The following is a 24,576-nucleotide window of genomic DNA, read 5'->3' on the forward strand; positions in this document are numbered from 1 at the left end:
CATCTGAGGAAAACAAACACAGGAAGCAGGATTTAGGGAACAAAAGCTGGAGTTCCATCAATGACATAATAGCCATTAGTTTTGATATCTTCCTATGGCTATTTATAGCAGCATTATCAACAATAGCTAAAGCATGGGAACAGCACAAGTGTCCATCAACTGATGAATGGATAAAGAAGATGTAGTATATATATACACAATGAAAAAAAAAGAGTGAATTCTTCCCATTTGCAATGATGTGGATGGAACTACAGAGTATTATGCTAAGTGAAATAAGTCAGTCAGAGAAAGACAAATACTATATGATTTCACTCATATGTGGAGTTTAGGAAACAATACAAACAAGCACAGGGAGAAAAAGAGAGAAGCAAACCAAGAAACAGACTCAACTATAGAGAACAAACTGAGGGTTACTAGAGGGGAGGTGGGTGGTGGGATGGGTTAAACAGGTGGTGGGGATTAAGGCGTGCACTTGCGGTGATGGGCACGGGGTGTTGTATGTAAGTGTTGAATCACTAAATTGTACACCTGAAATCAAGATTACACTAACTGGAACTTAAATAAAAACTTCAAAAAAATCTATCTTCCTATGGCCAAAAAAGCATATTGTCCTAAAAGAGGACGTAGCTGACCCACCATTAATATGTAGTTTTAGAGATTATTAGTGGCAAATTGTATTGAATCATTTCCTCCCTTGTGCCTTGGCCCTCTGATGCCCTGGCCTGGATGAGGTGTGGGGATGATGGGAGGGTGTGACCTCAGCATAGTGTGTTCTTTCTATTACATCAGAAGTACCAGGTGTGGGTTGAAGCCACCATTGAAGCTTGATCAGTAATACAACTTTATTAACATGTATTCTATCAATGTTTCCCTGTGATAGACCTTGAATTTTGTTTTTGTTGTCTACTTATATGAAAAATTACTGTTTAACTTAGATACTATGGTTATAATGTAGTCTACCATTACTTATAAAAGAAAGACCTAAGTTTTAAAAAATGCTCTACCCAAGCTCTAGAAAAAATAATTTTATAATTCATTTATTATATAGGTAATTTATATTTGTTAAAAATTTTAACTTTTTACTTTAAGATAATTTCAGACTTACAGATTTGCAAAAGTAGTACAAAGCATTATGCAGTGGTGTGTTAGAACCACTGTTAATGGTTCACGCTAGTCAATTGCGAGCATTTCTTTCCACTGCTGCATCCAGTGACTCCACAATGACAGTTTGAAACCAGCTACAGTGGGAGTTTTTACACTAAGGAAACAAACAAATGCTATGGATCATGGATTCTTCCCCTATGAAGAGCCAGTTATTAAACATTTACAAACACATCTCTATCTATCTATCTATCTATCTATCTATCTATCTATCTATCTATCTATCTATCTACCTATCTATCCTTCTGTGTCTGTCCTAACTGAGCCTGAATTGCTCAGTTTTAGTAAGAATCCTGCTAAGTCTAGAGTGAATCCTCCTACCCTTGATATCTGACTACCCTCCCTACCTTGATATCTGATCAAATTCCTCATCCCCCAACTTTGATGTATAAAACCTTGGCCTGCCTTTAGCAAAAATTCTTGTTAAGTCTGTTTAACATGAATTATACCCCTACCCTCGATGTCTTCTCTTAATAATTTTCCATGCACCAACCTCTCCCAACCTGCTCCTTGGCTATAAATACCTACCTACTTTTCCTTCTTATGTTCAAAATTAAGCCCAGTTCTTTACTGAGGTCTCTCTTCCCCTGTTGCAATAGTTCCTGAAGAAAACCTGTCTTTTACTGCTTTAACTACTGTCTAGCTCTGTTTTCTTCAACTCTGTCCATCCATCCATTCATCCACCCACCTACTCACCCATCCGCACATGCACACTGTACTTTCAAATACTTCGGTGCATCTTTCCTGAAAACAAAGGTATTCTACCACCCAACTATAATGCAGTTTTCAAAATCAGGAAATTGTCATTTCAATAGCATTATCTAATCTATAGACCTTATTCAAATTTCTCCCAAAATTCTTTATGATGCTAATGTTTCTTACGGTGAAATTTTTTTCTTGGTCTAGCTTAGATCCAGTCACTAATCACATGCTGCATTAGGTGTCATGTCTCTTTAGTTTCCACTAATCTGAAATAGTTCTTCTATCTTTAAGCCTCATGACCCAAGCTTGACGTAATGGAAGCCTCTAGGGACTAGAGCTGATGTAGGTGCTACATCACAGCCTATTGTCAATATTCTCTTGTGAGAGGGCTCCTGCAATCTTGTGCCCAAGACTCTGTCCATTGTTTCTTGGGTTGGAGTTGCTCAGGATTCAGAAACCTACGGTTTATGAAGGTTCTTTTACCCATGAATTAAATCATCAGAGTCAGAGTGGGACATGTGATTGGAGTGATCCTTGAGCCACATTAATCCAAGTTAAGCTGATTGATAATTTTCTCCCTGCCTTGAATGCAAGATAGCTTTGGGGTGATGGACCAATGATGCCTATATGGGTAAATGTTAATTAAAATCTACAGCCTCAAAGGGTGCCTGGGTGGCTCAGCTGGTAAAGCATCTCTCTTGACCTCAGTTCAGGTCTTGATCTCAGGGTCGTGAATTCAAGCCCTGGGTTGGGCTTCGTGCTGGATGTGGAGCCTACTAAAAAAACCAACCAAACAACAACAACAACAACAACAAAACAACAACAAAAAAAACCCCAAACTAGAGCCTCATGATTTAAGCATCTGAATTGACTTATGGATTAAAAGTTTCACTACCTAAAGTCCAAAGGGTTTATGTACATGGAAAGACTCTCTTTTCTAGAATTGAATCCTTGCCTTACTTTATTCTTACTGGGCCTTGGCAATCCGTTATCAGCTGAGGCCACTGCCACTCACAAGTACATTTAGTGTTGTAACTGCAATGTACAGTCAGGTCGCAGCAGGCTGTACTCTGGGGCTGCCTCTGCCTATTATAGGCCTGCTGGCTGGGGTTGACTTGCCAGATGTCTGGCTGAGACAACACCTCCATGGCTTGTGGTATCACCAAGATCCCCTTGTAGCTTTATAAAAGTTGTTTTTCCTAACATCTGAGCAGTTAAAAACTTTCCAGTTTATCTTTTGTGAAAGCCAACATTTCCTCTGTTTACTGTATACACAGTACCGTCACTAAAGAAGCAGCCCTTATTTGTTTGTTTATTTATTTATAGCTCATGAGGAGGGGCAGAGAGAGAGGGAGAGAGAGAATCTTAAGCAGGCTCCATGTCCAGCATGGAGCCCAACGTGGGGTTTGATCTCACCACCCCGCGATCATGACTATGACCTGCGCTGAAATCAAGAGTCAGATGCTTAACGGACTAAGCCACCCAGGGGCCCCAGGAAAAAGCCTTTAAGGACTTCTGGGAGGATGGCAGAGTAGGAGGCTAGGCTCACCTTGTCTCAGTTCCACAGACACACCTAGTAACAAGCACAGCAGTACAACCAACTCAGAAAATGACCTGAAGAGTGGCAGAACAAACTTTCCACAGTTAATCATAGGGAGGAGGCCATATGGAATAGGGTAGGAGGGGCAGAGACAGCTGGGAACCAAACTCCCAGGGAGACTAACCACACATGGGAGGAGCACCACAAGCATAGAGAAGGAAGAGAAGCCAACCCAGTACCAGGCAAAACAGGCACCCCCAACATGAGAGACCTTCACTGGGAAGACTAATCCCCATAACATTTGGAAAACCAGTGGCGCTTAACTCCAGGTACTTTAAAAATCATCAGGCTTGTCTCTGGGAGAGCCAAAGGGCAATAAGAAAACAGTCCCCATCCTTAAGAGAAGGCAAAACAACCACCCCCTCCTTCCCCTCCTACACACACAGCGAGGTAAGAACAGAAGCAGCCGTTTAAAAAGCACCTGGAGTATGGGTAGAGGTGTTTGTTTGTTAAGAGGATTTATATACTAATCTCAGACATGTGCTGGAGGGGCAGGGATCTTTAGGAGACTTCTCCAAGAACAAAAGAGCTGGTGGGTGCCATTTCCCACCCCACCCCCCAGCCTAGATAGTTGGATAACTGTGGGAATCAGCGCAAGCACTACCTACCTTGGGAACACTGTGAGCCCTGTTCTCCTGTGGATCCAGCCCCTCCAACCTGCCCTACTCATCACGGGTGTCTCTAAAGTGGCTCCTGCCACATCTCATCCTGCAAGCAGCCCCAGCGACCATTACCACTGCAAAGTGATTCCTGCCCTGGGGAGAGGAGAAGATAACCACACACTAGTTCAACTGCAGCCACAGCAGCTGAACCTTATTAACTAGCAGTGCAGAGAATGCCCTGTCAATCAGTATGTCTGCAGCCCCAGTAGATGGCCTAGGGGCAGGCACATGATCTGACTGCAGGGCTCACCCACCAATAAAAACATCTCAGGGGGCAGCGCAGTGAGATGCTCTGCAGTTTGGGGTCACAGGAGTCCAGGCAGATGGACTGGGGGCAGGCATATAGTCTGACTGCTGACACCGCCTACCAACAAAGTCTTCTCAGGGGACAGGCAGGGATAGCATCCTGCAGGTTGGTGCTACTGCAGCCCCCACAGATGGACTGGGGGCAGGCATCTGGTTTGTCTGCATGTCCTGCCCACCAATGAAAGCTGCTCCAGGAACAACACAGGGAGAGTGCCCTGCAGTTCATTGTGACTATGGCCCCAGCAAATGGGCTTAAGGCAGCCCATCTGGTTTGACTGCTGACACCATCCAAATATAAGCCCATGACAGCCCCAGACTGGCCTCTTAACAGCACGGGGACTGAGCCTTGCCCCCAACAGGCAAAGTGGGCCAGTCCAGCTGACTGGACTGAAGGCAAATGCGTTTCAGACACAATAGTAGGGCACATACAACCCACATAGGATACACCCCTGAAGCACCTTGTTCTGGTGAACAGGGAACATTGTTGTATTATAGAATACCATGGGACATCTTCCTCTTAAGGGCACTACTTTCAAGATCAGAGGACATAACTGACTTTACTAATACATGAAAACACAGGAAGTTAGACAAAATGACACACAGGAATATGTCCCAAATGAAAGAACCATAATAAAAAAGCTAAGTGAGATGAAGATACAAAATATGCCTCATAAAGGATTTAAAGCAACGGTCATAAAGATACTGGACTTAAGAAAAGAGTGGAGGACCTCAGTGAGACCTTCAACAAAGAGAAAATATAAAAAAAGAACCAAACAGAGATCAAGAACTCAATAACTGAAATTAAAAATACACTAGAGGGAATCAATAGCAGATTAGAGAAGGTGGAAGAATGCACCAGTGAGCTGGAAGACAGGATAATGCAAAGTAACCAAGCTGAATAGCAAAAAGAAAAAGAAAAATAATAAAAAATGAGACTAGGTTAAGGTAACTCAGCAACACCATCAAGGGTAATAACATTCACATTATAAGGACATCAGAGGAGAAAAGATTACTATTTTTAAGCTATTCCAAAAAATAGAAGAGGAAGGAAAGTTTCCAAATTCTTTCTAGGAGGCCAGCATCACCCTGATACTAAAACCAGATAAAGACAACACAGAAAAAAAGAGAATTACAATATCTCTGATGAACACAGATGCAAAAATCCTCAACAAAATATTAGCAAACCAAATCCAACAATACATTAAAAAGATCATTCACCACAATCAAGTAGGGTTTATTCCAGAAATGCAAGGGTGATTCAATATTTGCAAATCAAGCAATATGACACATCACATTAACAAGAGAAAGGATAAAAATGATATCATCTCAGTAGATGCAGAAAAAGCATTTGACAAAGTATAACATCTATTCATGATAAAAACTCTCAACAGAATAGGTTAGGTTTACATACCTCAATGTAATAAAGGTCACAGATGAAAAACCCAGAGCTAATATCATACTAAATAGTGAAAAACTGAGAGCTTTTCCTCTAAGATCGGGAAGAAGACAAGGTTGTCCACTCTCACCATTTTTATTCAACGTAGTACTGGAAGTCCTAGTCACAGCAATCAGATAAGAAAAGGAAATAAACGATATCTAAATTGGTAAGGAAGAAGTAAAACTTTTGACTCTTTGCAGATGACATGATACTATATATAGAAAACCCTAAAGACTCCACCAAAAAACTACTAGAACTGATAAATGAGTTCAGTGAAGTCACAGGACATAAAATTAACGTACAGAAATCTGTTGCATTTGTATACAGTAATAATGAATTAGCAGAAAGAGAAATTAAGAAAACAATCTCACTTATAATTGCACCAAAAAATAATAAAATACCCAGGGATAAACTTAACCAAGGAAGTGAAAGATTTGTATTTTGTAAACTATAAAGAAAGAAACTATAAAGAAAGAAATTTAAGAAATCACAAATGGAAAGATATTCTGTGCTCATGGATTGGAAGAACAAATATTGTTAAAATGTCTGTACTACCCAAACTAATCTACATATTTAATGCAGTCCCTAACAAAATACCAACATTTTTCACAGAACTAGAACAAATAATCTTAAAATGCATATGGAACCACAAAAGACCCTTTGGACAGCCAAAGTAATCTGGGGGAAAAAAAAAAGCTGGAGGTATCACAATCCCAGATTTCAAGATACACTACCAAACTGTAGTAATCAAAACAGTATGGTACTGGCAAAATATAGATACATAGATAATAGAACAGAATAACGAGTCCAGAAATAAACCCATGCTTTTATGGTCAATTAATCTATGACAAAGTAGCCAAGAATAGACAGTGGGAAGAAGACAAATGGTATTGAAAAAACTGGAAAGCTACATGGAAAAGAATGAAACTGGACCACTTTCTTATACCATACACAAAAACAAACTCAAAATGGATCAGATCTAAAGTCACAAAATTCCTAGAAGAAAACAAAGGCAGTAATTTCTTTGTCATCAGCTATAGATACATTTTTCTAGATATGTCTACTCTGGCAAGGGAGACAAAGGAAAATTAAATTATTAAGACCACACCAAAATAAAAAGCTTTTGCACAGAAATGAGACCATTAATAAAACAGAAAAGGCAACCTACTGAGTGAAAGAAGATATCTGCAAATGATTTATCAGATGATGGGTTAACATTCAAAATATTTAAAGATCTTATACAACTTAACACCAAAAAAATTAATAATAAAATAAAATTTAAAATGTAATTAAAAGTAATCCAATTAAAAAATGAGCAGAGGACCTGAATAGACACTTTTCTAAAGAAGACATTAGGATGGTCCACAGACACATGAAGAGATGGTCAACATCACTAACCATCAGGGAAATGTAAATAAAATCACAATGAGATATCACTTTACATATGTGAGAATGGTTAAAATAAACACACAAATACACACAAACAAGTGTTGGCGAGGATGTGGAGAAAAAGGGACCTATGGGTGCACTGTTGGTGGGAATGCAAACTGGTGTAGCCACTATAGAAAACAGTATGGAGCTTCCTCAAAAATTAAAAAAACGGAAAAAAATAATTAAAAAGGAAAGGAAGGAAAAATAAAATAGGATAAAAACAGAGAGGGAGACTCTTAACTATAGAGACATACAGGGTTGCTGGAGGGAAGGTGGGCGGGAGGATGGGCTAATTAGGTGATGTGTATTAAGGAGGGCGCTTGATGTAATGAGCACTTGGTATTAAATACAACTGATGAATCACTACATTCTACCCTGAAATTAATAATACAATGTATGTTAACTAACTTTAATTTAAATAAAACAAAAAAAATTTTTAATTGACAAATACTGAAAAAAAATTATCCTCAGGTAGGTTTCCTGTTTTCCTTCTTTCCCTTCCTCCCTTTCTCCCTGCCTCCTTTCCTCCCTTCCTTTCTTCCATCCACCCACCATGTGACTAAACATGCCTAATCTGAACTTTGATTAAATACCCTTTTCAGAAGAGTTCTGTTCTCTGAATGGAACTGCACAGGAATGTGCTTCCCCACTTGCAACGGTAGGGGGCACCCTAGCATTTCCAAACTTCGTGAGGAGCTTTAGCCCACAGTGCGGAATAGCGGCGGAGGCTCAGTAATACTCTGAATAAAAAGGAGAATGTTAAAAAGGGAGACAGAAGACTGTTCACCACTGCACTTTCCAAATCCAGGGTGATCCATACAGTTTCTTCTTTTGTTATTTTGTGGCAGTAATTAGACTGGAAAGGAACATTTTAAATAGTAAGCTAGAGTGGAGGCTCCTTTGGATTATAAAGTGTCATCTCTTAGTGACACAAGGAAAGCAGTGTGAAATATTCAAGTGAGATAAAAATAAATATACAAATATATCACCATGTTCTCACCTGAATCCATGTTTCTATAGTGTTCAAGACAGTTTTGTTAAAGGTAAAATATATTAAACCCATAACAACTTTAAAAAGCCAAACTTAATACATTTTTCTTCACAACATAGCTAACAAATACAGAAACTTGTTGGAAATATTATGTGGACCAATAAAAGATAATTTTATTTTATAGAGTAAAAATATGAAAACTCACTATGGCTTGATGTGAAGAGCCGGGCTAGTTAGAGGTTAACACCCCAATCATAAACCAACAATGAGGATAGACTTGAAGGGCATTTCTTCTATTATGAAACATTTACAATAATAACCTTGTAAAAAATAATGGGATCTATTTAAAGCTCATTTATTTCCCAGCTAAGTGGCAATTTCCCATCACTCAAAATGCTAATACTTCCTCCTGAAACCCTAGGGATAATCCAATTCATGTGTGTTCGTTAAAAAAATCTGGTTAAAATAAGCAGGTGATTCTGTTTTAATAATATCTGTCCTGCCAGCAATAAGACAGTCTCAGGTGCAAATAAATATATCAACAAACAGATTTTCTTTAAAGCACACAGGGTCTCATATCATTTCCAAATTAGCCAATTAGCATGATGCTATTGGAAGAGCTAATTAAAAAGTGCGTTTAGACTCAGAAATGTTTCCTGAGAGTAATCTGGAGCTTATAGTCCTTATTCCACGTGTAATTACTCTGCCTGATACTCCACTCTAGATTCAGGTGAACACACCTTCACCTGGGTAGAGGAAAAAGCCTTTTCCTTTCTCTTTGGAGTGAGCTCATGTATATCAATACCTGGAACTGGTCAATACACACTTCGCTTTTTAAAAAGACACTCCCCATCCCAACTCTCTAAGTTGTTAGAGGGATGGTTAACTAGGACAGAACTTAGAGTAAGATTAAGAATTTCTTTGTCTAGGGGCGCCTGGGTGGCTCAGTCAGTTAAGTGTCTGTCTTTGGCTCGGGTAATGATCCCCGCAGTCCTGGGACTGAGCCCCAATCGGGGGTCTCTGCTCAGTGGGGAGCCTGCTTCTCCCTCTGCTGCTCCCTCTGCTTGTACTCTCTCTCTCTCAAATAAATAAAATCTAAAAAAAAAAAAAATGTATTTGTCCAGAGATCCAGGCTATAGTCTGTCCTGTTAGCAATGTTTTTAGAATTAGAGTCCGAGGCACGTACATCAACTTTTGTAAGCAAATGTGTCTATCAGAAAAGCTGAATTCTTGAGATTTACTAGTAGAAGGGTTTTGCGGGGGAGGTAAGGATAGGCAATTTATAATTGATAGCCACTAAGCTAGTGCCTTTTAAATAAAAGTTTAATGTGCATATAAATCATCTGTAGATCTTGTTAAAATGCAGGTTCTTATTTGGTAGGTCCCTGGGTTGCTGCCTGGGACTCTGCATTTCTAAAGTTTCCCCTGGAGTGACAAAGCTTTAAGTCTTCTGGCAATTCTGTGACTATGTTTTACGCAGATCAGCTCTCAACTATTCACCCTCCAGGTTCATACTCACCTTGGACTTTTCACTATTTACATTCCTTCTATTCTCTGCTCATGTGTGCACATATTCTCTCTTTTGGTAGCATTCACTTTAATTTTAAAAATAAGCTTTTAATTTTTTTTATTATTTTATTTTTTTAAAGAGATGTCCATCATTTTTTTTTAAAGATTTTATTTATTTATTTGACAGAGAGAGAGCACACACACATAAGCAGGGGGAGCAGCAGAGGGACTGGGAGAAAGCAGGCTCCCCGCTGAGCAGGGAGCTGGATGCGGGACTCGATCCCAGGGCCCTGGAATCATGACCTGAGCCAAAGGCAGGTGCTTAACCAACTGAGCCACCCAGGTGCCCCTAAACTTTCAATTTTAAAACAGTTTTAGGTTTACAGAAAATTTATGAAGATAAATATTGCCCCCCCCCCCAGTTTCCCCTATTATTAACTTCTTACATCAGTATGGTGCACTGGTTACAATTAATGAACCAATACTGATAAATTATTAACTGAAGTCCATGTTCAGATTTCCTTAGCCTTTACCTGATGTCCTTTTTCTGTCCCAGGATCTCATCCAGGATACCACATTGCATTTAGTTGACATGTCTCCTTAGGTTCCTCTTGGCTCTGACAGATCCCTCAGACAGCACTTGTTTCCGATGAACTTGGAAGTTTTGAGAAGCGCTAGTCAGGTATTTTGTAGAATGCCCTTCCATTGAGATTTGTCTGATTTTTTTCTCATGATTAGACTGTGGTTTTGTGTTTTGGGGGGAGACCATACAGGTAAAGTACCCTTCTCATCACATCATATCTAAGGAACATACTATCACCATCATTTGTCATTGTTGATGTTAACCTTGATTACCTGTCTGAGGTAATACTTGTCAAGTTTCTCTGCTATCAAGTTACTCTTTCCCCCCTTTTCAGTACTGTACTTTTTGGAAGGAAGTCACTGTGCAGAGCCCACACTTAAGAAGTGGGAAGTTATGTTCCATCTCTTCGAGAGCAGAGTATCTATGTAAATTATTTTCAATATTTCTGTGTAGATTTGTCCACCCCTCCCCATTTGTTTATTTATATCGTAGATCTTTATATGTTGAGTTATAACTCAACGTTGCTTTATTTTCTTGCTCAAAATTTTCCAGTGGTTTTGTTTATGTTTTAGTATTTTTTAATTTTCTGGCACTACAGAAATGCTCTAGGCTCTTTTTGTGTATTTTCTGCTCTAGTCATTGAATTAGCCATTTCTCCGAAGAATCCTAACCAGCCCTTTGAGTGGTGAATGGTATTGGAAACCAAGTTTTGAGCACTAAGCGTGCTAGTTGCCACGGGCCTATCTTGCTTCCATGCCCTTTTAGCTAATAGAGCAAGCAAATATACAGGTGTATCTTAGCCTGTGTACATATACATTTTTACAATATTTCTATGTGTGAACATTTATATCTACATGAAACTAAAAATGAACTTATATTGATGTCCTTCCTTCCTCCTTTTCTCTCTCTCTCTTTTCTTTCCTGGTATTCAAATTACACACATATTAGACCTTTTGAAAATAAAACTGTCCCTCAGTTCTTGGATGTTTTGTTTTTTTTTCCTTTCCTCTTTGCCTTTTAGTTTGTTTTAAAATCAAGTGTTGGACACTTAACTAACTGAGCCACCCGCACGCCCCTCAATCACAGATATTTTATATTACCTGTTTGAGAGTTTAGTTTGCATGTAACTATCTGTACGTCTTTACTGTCATAATTAATAGAGATGTCTAATGTATAGTAACAGGATCTCATGGTCACTTCTGCAAGGGTTGGCACTTGTATGAACCACCACCCAGTAGATCAGATAAATGCTGAAAGGAATGTATCAGGAATGTATCAGAAATGTATCAGGGCCATTCTACCTTTTAGTTTGTACCTTAATGACTTGAAAGAACTTCTGAATGAACTGATTTATGCTCCATATGTTTATGATTTCTATGCTTATCATTGCTTCTTACAACTCACTTGCTCACTTGGATTTAATTTCCTTCCTTTCCTTTTCAGTAGTTCTTTCTGCCATGGCTTAACGATTATTAATTCAATCTGTCTGTTTTGTTTTCATTTTCAGTCATGTGATGTTTTAGCTCAGTATAGAATTTTAATCGATAATTATTGTTGGTCAACATGTTGGCAATATTCGCTGTATTTTAGTTCACCTTGTTACTTTTGAAATAACTGATTTCTGACTAATTGTTTTTCTGTAAGTCATATATCTTTTCTCTCTTCTTGTTTTCAAGACTTTTTCAAATTTTTTATGTTCTGTAGTTCACTGCCATATATGTATGACTCTATTTTGCTCAAGACTCATTGTACTTCTTATATTTGGGTTTAAGAGAGAACTAAAGAGGTTCATGACAAGAGAACTAAAAAGGTTCATGTGCTTTATTCTCTCAATTTAAAACTTGAGAATAAACTTAATTTAAATTTGGTGGCAATCTTTGCCAAATGGTACTGAAGTTTCCGGAGACAAGGAACAGAGTTGAAATCCAGTTTTGGGCATACGAACTGGGCTAACACTGTTTCTCCTCCCACTACTAACACATGGGCCTGATGGATAAAATATGAGAACAGAAACACAACTAAATCATATCTCTAAAAAAAGAAATGGAAATCCTTGGATACTTGAAACAAAGAGGTAATTTGAAATCGGAGAAACCTGTTTGTAGCATGACATCATGATAAGCTGGGCCCACGTAAGGTATACATTGGAACTGAAGCTCCTGCATCAAGCCAGAGCCCTAGCAAGGCTGCTGTGGCAGATTATATTTTCCAAAGATGGCCGAAAGAATATTTCTCAGTCCACGTGTTCTTACAGATACTTGCCCCACTGACAAAAGGTGGAGTCTAATTCCTCTTCTCTTGAATCTCTTATGTCTCACTTATAACCAACAGAATGCAGAAGTGATGCTGCATGACTTCTGGGTCTAGGACACAAAAGATGATGCATCTTTCACTTCAATTGTTAGAACACTCATGCTGGAGGTCTGCGCAGCCACGTAAGCTGTCCACCTACCCTCAGGCCATCATGCTGTGAGGAAGCTCAAATTATCCCATATGGAGAGACCACGTGGAGAAGCCCTGAAACTATACATAGAGGGAGATACCTGGCCCGCTCCCATCTGCTCCTGCTGACCCCACACCCCTACCTCACTTCTAGCTCCAATCACTGTATGACTATCACCACTCGAGATCTTGAGCCAGAACTGCCCAATAGAACCAGTATCCAATTTCTGACCCACATGGACCATGAGATAATAAAATGAATTTATTTTATGTTTATTTATATGAGTTTAAGCCACTTAAGTTTTATAACAATTTGTTATACAGCAATAGCAACTGGTGCCACCATTCTTTCAGTAAAAAATGGACTAAAACACCCTTTCCACTGGCTCACTGGAAATAGTTTCTTTGGAGAAATCAAAAGTCATAAGGGCTCGCTCCTGAGATTGTGGGCTATGAAAACCATTCAAACATGGATTGTTGATTTTTTTTTCATCACGTGGCAATTGTTTTTCAGAAAATAAAGCTAACATGGACTCAAGCAGAGCCAAGACATGGAGGGAAAGGGATTCCCAAACACAATATTGGAGCACCTGGGTCCAACTATGCCTGCGTTTATAATTACATGAGTCCGTATATTTTGGTTTTGGCTTTAGTTTGTCTGAGTTGAATTTTTGTTACTTCTAACTAAAAGGATCCTGACAGTTATAATTCTACTATTCCAGACCAATTCATACCAAAGAGATGGGAAGTGGAAACAAGTTGGCCTATGGACTAGACTATTATACCGGTGGCTTAAATGAATCACACCTCCTAGATTCATGCTATTGTCCCCTCCCACATTGAGTCTGGGTTCAACCATATGAGTACCTGGTAAATGTTTGCATTTTGAGGCTGGTCTTCTTGGAATACTTTCTTCTAGAACCCAGCTGCTGCATGGAAGTCGAGGATACTCTGCTGCACGGAGAGGCCATGTGTAGAATTCCTAGAAGATTAGATAGAGATAGCCCATGTGGAAGAACACTGAGGTACCCCAGTCCAGCTCCTTACTGAATGTAGCCACATAAGTGATACAGGCAATACCATGCAGAGCAGAAAAACTGCCCAGCTGAATACATCAACCTGTAGAAACATGAGAAATAATGAATTGTTATTGTTTTAACCAACTAAGTTTTGGGTAACCTGTTAGGCAGCAAAAGGTAACTGAAATAGCCAAGGATCAGAACCACCAGTCACTAGGTCTTAAACAGTTGCCCAAGATAGAGTGGCAGTGATATTCATTCATTCATTCATTCATTCATTCATTCATTCAATGCAGCATTTAATGTCTGCTATGTGCTGATCAATAAGAAAAGTAAAGAGCCCAGGAAAAAGACTACAAATGGCAAGAAAATGTGCACAATCACTAGTAAATAAAGGATCTTACTTTAGAATTTGCTGTTTATCTTTTTCAGAAGATTTAAAATGGTTTTGGCCTGTGAGGGAAATAACTTCTGAATATTCAATACTGACAACCAAATTTTCCAGCATAGAAATGGAGCTAGGGGCTATGTTTTAAGGCCACATCCTCCCAAGGTATATTCTAATTACCTATATTTATGGACAGATGAATTATTTCAAGGTTTAATGGAAACATACCTCATTGCAGTGAGAAACTAGTCATTATTTTCTGCCTTGAAATTTATTCCTTCACTGAGAGCATCTGACTACCTGGATTTTACCTTTAGTTCCATCACTTGGTAGGTTTATGACCTTGGGGGCAGTATTAACCATTCCAAATTATGATTTCTCCATTTATTAACAGGCATAATAGCATATATCTTATATAGTAAGCCTTAAACAAAATATTCTTTTTATAATCCTAGACGATTTCTGGATCATCAACTCTGTCTTAGAAAACCCATTTGCTTTTCTTTATTTGAAAGAAAATAGTGGTCATCTTGGCTTCCTAAGAGGCAAAAACCAGTATTCCTTCTTAGTATTAACTAACTTCATCCTTCCTTTTCACTCCATGCTTTGGGAAATTAAAGATTTTAGTAAAATGTTGACCTTGAGAAAATGTATTATTGTATTAAATAATTTTTATACCCACAAGCATTACCTTATTATATGATATCTGAAGGAGTCTGTGAAATATCTGAATATGCTTAGTTTTATCAGGGGAAGGGGAAGCAGGGAGGAAGAACTGGGCTCAACTTTTCCTTTTTGGAATAACACATGAGGGTGTAATTGACAAAGCAGAGAGCTCTGCTTTCGAGGGATTCAGGTTTGAGGAGTGAAGAGTAAATCCTTGCCACTTTGGGAAACTTTGGGAAGTTCTAATTTGCAGAAAATAGAAAGCCTCTATGTACCAAGAACATGGAAATCGTGGCCCCAGTTTGGGTTTGGATTTTGCCACAGCTCTGCTTTGCTTTAACCTCCTGATCTTGTCAATTCATATCCTCAAGTTTGAGCACTTGAGGATATGGTATGTATTGTCCTGTGACACCCTGTGCATTTGAATTATACCCTTACTCTTTAGAATGACAATGATAATTCTAATCACAGAACTGCATCAAGTAGTTCAAAGTAGGTATAAGCTGGAAGAATATTTGAGAGACTCTTCAGCATCATATTCTTCCTCGTCTGCTGAAATATTGAAAATTTGGCACAGGTCAGATATCTGTGGCAGGCCTGTGGAGCTTTGAATTTGGGACCTCATGCTGGGTTTTCTTCAGGGTCTCTACTTGAAGATACAGGTGATTGATGAAAACACACACACACACACACACACACACACACACATTATGGCTCTGATGCCTTAATTCTTTCCTTACAACTCTTCAATTCCATTCATAACAGCACTGACAAAAAGTGTAGCTCTTAGCAGAGCATAAAGCCCGGGGGAGTGACTGAGAGGGCTCTTCTGTGAACTTCCTAAAACATCCCTGGATATACCTAAAGCGATTCATGAAGCTTTGCCCTCAGGAGCATTTGTGGGCTCAAGGATGAGATTTGCTGATTTTGTGGGCGTGCCTCACCCACAGTGCCTTCTTCCTCACTTCTCCGGAGATGTTGCATCAAAGACAATGAGACATGGGCCACTGCTGGTTGGCAAGTGGGTTGTAAGAAAAGGAGGTGCTATAAATACCCTAACCTAACTGGTTAGATTGGATTTCGGAGTAAGATATTGCTTCCATCCCCCCTCCCTCCCTCCTTTCTTTCCTTCCTCCCTCCTCCCTTCCCTCCCTCCTTCCTACTTTATTTTCCACATATTTACTCAGCACCTCCTCTGTTTCTGACACTGTTGCTTGGGGCTTGGGGTATAAAGTAGTTCTCCTTTATTAGCGGCTTGGCTCTCCGCGGTTTCCGTTCCTGCCGCTAATCCCGCAGGGAAAGCGGGTCAGCCTCCTTCTGACGTCACAACGCCTGCGACATTCCCCTCACGTCATCTCATCACGTAGGCTTTTTATCATCTCACAGAGTCCCATGAAGGGTAAGTGCAGTGCAGTAAGATATTTTGAGAGAGAGTGAGAGACCATATTCACATAACTTTTCTTACAGTGTATTTTTTTAAGTGTTCTATTTTATTATTAGTTTTTGCGGTCAATCTCTTACTATGCCTCATTTTAAATTAAACATCATACGTATGTATGTAGGGGAAAAACGTGTGTACAGGAAAAAAACAGTAAATACAGGGTTCCGGCACTATTTGCGGTTTCAGGTATCCACTTGGGATCTTGGAAGGTGTCCCTCAGTGGATAAACGGGGACTGTTGTAGCGGGAAGATGCTCTAGTAGGGGAAGGTGAATATTAAGACAAGTAATTCCAATAAAGTGGGATTATCATCATGGTAAGGGAGGGGGTCGTAGTGTTTTTCATTTGGCCAGAACATTTGTGTTTTTTACTCCGATGGCATTCTTCACATTGTGTCTGAAGCTTCAGTCTCCCTTCTTGGTTTTGCTCCCCTAGGAGGTCTCATTTAGCGTGGTATCCCCACACCCAACCTGGCATTTAGAGCCTAATAAGAATTTTTTGAATGAATATATGCTCTATGAATATTGTTGAACAAATATTTTATTCAGCTTTTTATATCCATTGTCCTGAACATATGGTTAGCACATAATAAATATTAGTCAATGAAATGATAGTCATCTCTTTTTTTAATAATGTGGTTTTATTCATTCATTCATTCATTCATTCATTCATTCATTCATTCATTTTAAAAGTAATCTCTATGCCCAATGTGGGGCTTGAACTCATGACCCTGAGATTAAGAGTCCCATGTTCTACTGATCCAGCCAGCCAGGCGCCCCCTAGTCAATTAAATGAATGAATAGTTATGGTATTGTGAACAGCAGTTTTTGTGGAGAAAAAATACTGACTGAGGATGGAAGGGGATTTGGGGATTAAGACCTACTTCTGCCATGTATTAAGCTGTAGTTACTGGAGCCAAATACAACCTCTCTGGGGTTCTGATTCCTTATTTGTGAGATGAATGTAACAGTGCCTGTCCTGCCTCCTTCTCAGATTGGTCATCAGCGTCGAATGCATAATGTATGTGAGGTGCTATGAAGCACTGTATACATCTCACCATTCAGCACGTGCTTGCTCCAAGAAAAGGAGGGACTTTCAGTACAAATAAGGGACCAGCATCACTTTTCTTCGAGAAGCTCTTGGAAGGTAGGGTGTTTCCATCTGAAATACCATGCTTCTTGCTATGTTTTTTACTGTTACAAATTCTTTCTCAACCTCCTTCTTCCCTAAATATCAAAAGAAACAGCTTCATTCTTTTATACTTTTTCCCTTGGCATTTTATATTGAAAAATGTCAAACTTAGCGAAAAGTTGAAAAAAATTGTAGTGAACACCTTATACCTTTTATCTAGGTCACCAGTTAATCTTTTGCCATATTTTCGACTCTCTTCTGTCTGTCTCTGAGTATATATGTGTGTGTGTGTCTGTCTGTCTGTCTCTCTATATATAGGAATAAGTTTCACACAGCATAACACTTTACCTCTAAATATTTTAGCATAACATCCTTGTATAAACACAATACAGTTATCACACTCAAGAAAAGTAATTTAGGTAAATTAATTAGATATCATTACTTAATATACATTCTATATTCAAATTTCTATAATTATTCCAATATGTACTTTATGGCTGTTTTTGTTTTTTAAACCAAGAATCATGCACTCATGGCAGCATGAGGACTCATGTAGGATAGAGGCTAAAATGTGGGGGCATGACAGTCTTTACTGACTTTGGAAACTTGGTCTGAAGTCAGCCTTGGTAGAGACCATTTACTGTATTCTATCTATGCCTTTTAAATCAGAAGTGACTTTCCTGGTGATAGAACTTGAGTTCTGAAGGTTGTAGTACTGGCCAGACAGGATAGGATTGAATCCTGGGAACTAACTAGTAAAACAGGGAGAGGGTGATGTTCATGGGTAGATTACCCTGCCAGCCAGGTAGGTAGGCTATCAGAGGTGAGAACCTCTTCAAGTGAGAACGGTGTTTAGGCACGAAGATTTCATGAGCTGTGAGGATGCTGGTGTGTGTGGGTAGAGAAGATAATGGGGGAGTCTGAGAACTGGTGATACCTGGACACCAGGAAGGCAGAAAAACGACAGGTATCAAGAGCATCTGGCAGCAGGTAGCATAGTCTCCAGACAGGTCCCCAATCTCAGAGTTTAGGGTGGACACTGGAACTCAGAACAGAATACATCAGAAACACAGTAAAAAACCCAGGGGCTCAGAGCTAGAGGATGATGGCCTCAAAGGCAGTATTATTGGGAATCTGCTTTCCTACACTTTACACACCATGAGGCAGCCATTATCCTCATTTTATTAATGTGGAAAAAGCCATAGAGAGGTTAAGGAATTTGCTCAACCACAGAGTGGCAGAGCAAGGATTCAAATACAGTTTGTCTGACTCCAAATCAGGGTTCTTAACCATAATTCCTTGTATTATGGTCCCTGGCACAAAGAGTTTAGAATCTGGAGAAAAATATGCTCACAGTTAAGAAAACTATAGTGGGATTGGTTTGCCGAGGGATGATAGAAATGGAGACTAAGAAACCTGAATCTCACTTGGCTCTGAAGAGTCAAGGGCTACTGCTCACTTGGGTATCCAGCACAGGACTCTTGGCTTCCTCCCCACCCCCCCCCCCCGAATAAATAATGGTATCTTGATAGGAAAAACCAGAGGATGTGGCTGGTGAGTCAAGTCCAGTCAGATCAGCACTGAGGCACATCTCTTGTTCATGGCAGGGCTCTACCATGCGTCAAAGCGTCAAGGGTGGAGAATCAGGCAGAGGGGAAAGGCAGGGAGTGGTCTGAGAGGTAAAAGAGGAATGGAGTAGAGGTCTAAAGGATCTGGATGGGCTGGCAGGTGTGTGTTGCTCCTCAGGTATGGATTTCTAGTTCTCATGGCACTAAATCTAAAGGATCACAGGTCTGGTTGATTTGGAAAGGTGGTAAGTCAAATGGGCTTGACAGTATGTGTATTAATTATCTCCTTAATTCATCCTTTCCTCTGTCAACTCATTCATTTATTCAGTTAACATTAAATGAGCACCTAATATTGAAATCAAGCTCTGTGTAGGTCACTAGGGTTGCAATGATGAAAAAAATGAGGTCTCATGTCCCAGTCCCCATGGAGCTTATAGTGTAGTAAGGGAGGTAGATTTAGTCACATAATAGGAACAAAGCTGAAACTACAGCTGTGGCAAGTAAGAAAGCTGGAATTTAAACCTCAGTATTTCTTTAAAATTTAGAGACAATCTTTATATAATGCATGATTATTCTGTATACCACTAATAAAAAAAAATCACACAATGGAACCCTAAAAGGGAATGCCACCTTTAGCTTGGGTACCAAGGGCTGTCCTACTCAATAAAAGGGTAAATGAGGAAAAAATGATCTCACAGTAAGGCACAGCAAGGAAACTTGCTGGTCTCAACCTTAGCACGGGGTGGTAGGAGGAAAATAAAACTCCCCTAAGAATTCCAATGCCAAGTCAGTACTAAAGGTTTTTCAATGTGAATTCACGTCGATACTGTGTCCAAAAAACTCAAGCAGAGAATTTAAAGGGATTTCAGGTTGGTAGTTCCCTGAGATGACTGGTAGAAGCAAGTACAAATCTTGCTGGAAGAATTTGACTTTAATCTGGGCCAGCAGTGATTGGGAGACTCCATTTACTTATAGGACACACTCTCATGCTTAAGGGGAAAGAAACATGCATCACTGACTTGATGAAACATGGTAATCAGGGAGGTGTGGGTGGCTTTTCTGATACACTGATGCTTGGACTGACATTGAGATCTGAAGGATGCAAAAGCTTTACCTAGGGGAAGAGGGTGGGAAGAACATTCTAGTTGGAGGCATGAGCACATGCAAAGGGCCTGCAGAAGGGGGGAGGTACAGAGAATACACGGAACTGGAGAGGCCTGGGATGCTGGAGCAGTGAAGAGGGGAATGTGGTGGTGGGCAAGGCTGGAGGGCAAGGCTCAGGTGAGGCCGTGCAGGCCTGTGGAAGCCACATGAAGGACTTTTGTCCAGATCTTAAGAGAAATGGGGAACCTAAAAGGTTTTTTGAAAGGAGAGATTGAGAGGATCACATATGAGTTTAGAAACAATGGTTTTAGCTACAGTAAGGAAAATATATTGAGGGTGAATAGAAGCCTAGTGGTGGTGCTCATACTCTAACCTTGAGATGGGACTTTTTACTTTGCAGAAAAGATAACTGACTGAGGCCCACTTTGGACTTTATTGTCTGGAAGAGAATAATCCTCAGACATGGCAAGTTTAGAGAGTGTCACCATACCAGGAGGTCTGTAGCTGATGGGTGGTGTCCTGGGGAAGGACCTGGTAGAGTCTAAAGGTGGTGGTTTGGCTTTCTCATAATATATCTTATAACACATTACTTGCCATTTTTTTTTTTTTTTTTTTGGTCCCTAAGTGAGCTGCCCCAAAGCCATACAGTTAAAGGATTTTCACAGTGCAGATGATAATGCTTTTCTTAAATCTCATCTGTCTTATTTTTTAATAAAACTCTGCTGTAGTTCAATAACTGGAGCTTGTTCTACACCAAGAAACACAGGGTGTGGTCTCAGTAGTTGATTTTGCTGTAGTTGGTCTTTTTGCAGATGCCCTGTCTCCGGCTTTTTGTGAAGAGTATTTTATCTTTAAGCTCTAAATATAGTGTCAGAAAAAAGTGACTTCAAACACCTATAAGAGATTTAAATTTGCTCTTCTGTTTTTAAGATTTGCTTTATAAATAAGCATAAAATTATATAAACATGCATTAATGGATCATGTGGTACATAGTGGGGTTTTATTTAGAAATTATTTTTTTCCCATTTTCTTTTTAACTTTCTTCCCTCCATCACCTAGCCTTCCCAGACCGTGACTCTGTGCCACTCCCCACTAGTAACCTATTAAATTTATTTTTGTTGTTTAAATAAAACTTATGTTGTGCTGATATGAGCTGGGCATATTCTAAGCACTTGACACGCTTTAGGAATCTGGTGAACCCCATGGCTTTTTCTCACAATAATTTTTAAAATGCATAACATAAAATATATAGGATTATAAAATAAATTGATTATATTAAAATAAAGTTATCAAATCTTTTTTTTTTTAAAGATTTTATTTATTTATTTGACAGAGATAGAGACAGCCAGCGAGAGAGGGAACACAAGCAGGGGAGTGGGAGAGGAAGAAGCAAGCTCATAGCGGAGGAGCCTGATGTGGGGCTCGATCCCATAACGCCGGGATCACGCCCTGAGCCGAAGGCAGATGCTTAACTGCTGTGCCACCCAGGCGCCCCTAAAGTTATCAAATCTTAAAAATATCAATACGTACAATACTTAACACATTAAATAGACGTAGTGTTAGGTCAATTAACTGTCATATTTCGAAGTAATGATGAGTATGAATGATATTTTAAGATATTTGTAACATCTCTGATGTGACATGAAAATATCTGTAACACAACCATAGGTACTGCAAATAATATTGAGGTTTGTTGCCTACATTTGTAATTGAAGGAAGTGCTAAATTTTAGTTTGATGTGAAAAGAAAGTGTAATTTTTTTGTATCAGGTTTGTGCACCAACCCCCAGGTTAAGATAACACCTTTTGGTTGAGGAATTCCATTTCTGCTAAATGAACAAAGTATCTTGTGTTCTGTATGTTCAAAGCTCATTAGAATATAGTTCAGTATTCAGGGAAATCAAGGTTTATGTTTACCATACTGGTACAGGAACAAATAGGAATTGCAAAGGGTATAGGGAGCTTATATGCTACCACAAAGAACATCCTATAATGGGACATAGTGGGACCTCCACATCATGTTAACTTGACTCTGGGCTGCAAGATTGGTTTAAAATAATATGAAATACAGGGCACCTGGCTGGCTCAGATGGTAGAGTATGTGACTCTTGATCTTGGGGTCATGAGTTTGAGCCCCATGTTGGGGGTAGAGTTTACTTAAAAAAAAAAAAAAAAGAATAGATTTGAAAAAAAAATGAAGTAAAGGAAGAAAAAAAGTCCTGAAAAAATATTGGTAAAATTAATTTCAAGTACAAAAGAGAGACAGACATACTGAATTCTCATTGACTGTAAATGTTTTCCATATACTTTGAAAAAATCTGAAGATGTCAGTGCCTTTATATCACACATTAAAAAAAAAAAAATGCCACACTGGAGTTGAGAGTTCAACTGCAAGTTTCACAGATGCTGGCCAAGGGAAAAAGCAATTCCACGGAAGGGAAGAGAGGGGGAGCAGCCTCCAGGAGTGACAGTTCTGACAAGAAGACTCACGGTCCCACAGGGTGGCAATGGAGTAAAGGTCAGACACATTCCGTGAGAAAAACATGGGAAAATTATGGAAGCCATGGAAAAGTTAAAGTCTGGAATGAGATTCAATGAAGTGGCAGCACAGTGTTGTGAAGATAAAGCCAGCCAAGGGGACACTTGGGTTGGATGACCAGAGATTCCATGGCGGGACCATTTCAAGAAGAAGCGTTTGCCTTGCTTGTGAGTGGGCTGGCTAAACCTGTGTTTACAGACCCTCCGGTTAAGATAAAATTTGGATATCATATTATTATGGTTAAAGGGAGAAAATAAAATTGTACAAAAGGCTAAAAAAAAAAAAAAATGCCACTCTGGGAGGCTCAGATTCCATCCTTGATGAAAGAGGCATGTTTGTTCTGTCAGTCAAAAAGTTGATGATAGTGGTGAACAGAGTGATGATATCTTCTGGGTAGGGCAACTCAATTTCATTTCCATCTGAGGGAGTGAGTGAGCCCTTCACATCCTTTGACTGTATTGTAAGAAGACTTGGCCTCAAATCACCCACTTGATGTTTTAGTCATAGATCCTTTTGCTTGGTCACTGGAGAAGCCCGACAACTCTGCTTTAAGCAATGGCTTTCAAACTTTTGTGATTATGGTACCCAATAAATATTGGGTTTTATATTGAGAGCTAGTACACATAAACTCTCATAAATGTTGCAGACTTCATGAAACAACACTGACCTTTACCATGTGGAATGAGCTGATATTTTCAGTGGGGAGGGGCAGAAAGAGAAGGAAAAGCAGATTCTGTGCTAGGCACATGGCTCAAGTTGGGGCTCAACTTGGGGCTTGACTTGGGTTTCAATCCCACGATCCTGAGATCATGACCTGAGCTAAAATCAAGAGTCATAGGCTAACCAACTGAGCCATCCAGGTGCCCCCTTGGCAAACCTTTAAAAGAGAATCTGCATTGCTCCTTTCTCATGGTCTATGCCCTTGTGAAAATGCTTCTTAGACAACTACTCTGAAGAATGAAACTATTCTTTCAAAAGTTATCAAAATTTTAAAGTGACTAAAGTTTATGCCTCAAAACTTTTCATTACGGAAAATTTCAAAAATATACAAAAGTAATGAAATTAGTATAATGAACTTCCGTATATTCATCAGCCAGCTGCAACAGTCATCAACATATTGCCATTCTTGGTTTCTTCATCCTTCCTACTCTCATGACTTTTTTTCTTAATTCACATTCACTTTGACTTCTTTGAAATAGTTCCTTAATTCTGTGAACTTTCATAAAAGAGTTTACACTATTTGGTCACATCTGCTAAAATTAAACAAATGCCCACGCGATGATCCAGTAATTCCAATCCTATCCAGCAGAGAAATTAGTATACATGTCTACACAAAGATATACAAGGATGATCACAGAAGTTTTATTCGACACTGTAAGTACTTGTATCAGCCTAAATGTCTATCAATAGGAAAATGGATAAACAAAATATAGTATATTCAAGCAGTGGAATTCTTTTCTGCATAAGAAGAAATACTGAGGCATGCAGCAATCTGGGTGAGTCACTAACACAAAGAGTCCATGCTGTGGGATTCCATTTAGATAAATTTCAATAATACGCAAAAGTAATCCATGGTGTAAGAATTGCAGTTCATTCTAGTAGAGATGGTATTGCCTGAGAACAGGCAAGAGGGAATCATTTCAGGTGTTGAAATGTTCTCTATTTTGATCTGGGTGGTAGACATACAAGTATATTAATGTAGCCTGTTCTTTCACATAATTTAAATGGAATCTTGTAGGTTGTATTCCCCCCCCCCCAATATTTCTTATTTTTGATATCAATTTTTTATTTACATTGTAGTAGTTAGCATATAGAGTAATATTGATTTCAGGGGTAGAATTTAGTGATTCATCACTTACATATAACACCCACTGCTCATCTCAACAAGTGCCATCCT

The 24,576-nt window shown here is 39.3% G+C and overlaps 1 pseudogene; it reads left to right on the plus strand.

The window, feature by feature from the left end:
* Positions 1-22,525: 22,525 nt before the first annotated feature.
* LOC123788475 (peptidyl-prolyl cis-trans isomerase NIMA-interacting 4-like) lies at positions 22,526-22,937 on the plus strand (annotated as a pseudogene).
* The last annotated feature ends 1,639 nt before the right edge of the window (positions 22,938-24,576 follow it).

Source organism: Ursus americanus, chromosome 20 (assembly GCF_024610735.1).
Source record: "Ursus americanus isolate L20-20 chromosome 20, mUrsAme1.1.p, whole genome shotgun sequence".
In the NCBI taxonomy this organism is placed as follows: Eukaryota; Metazoa; Chordata; class Mammalia; order Carnivora; family Ursidae; genus Ursus; species Ursus americanus.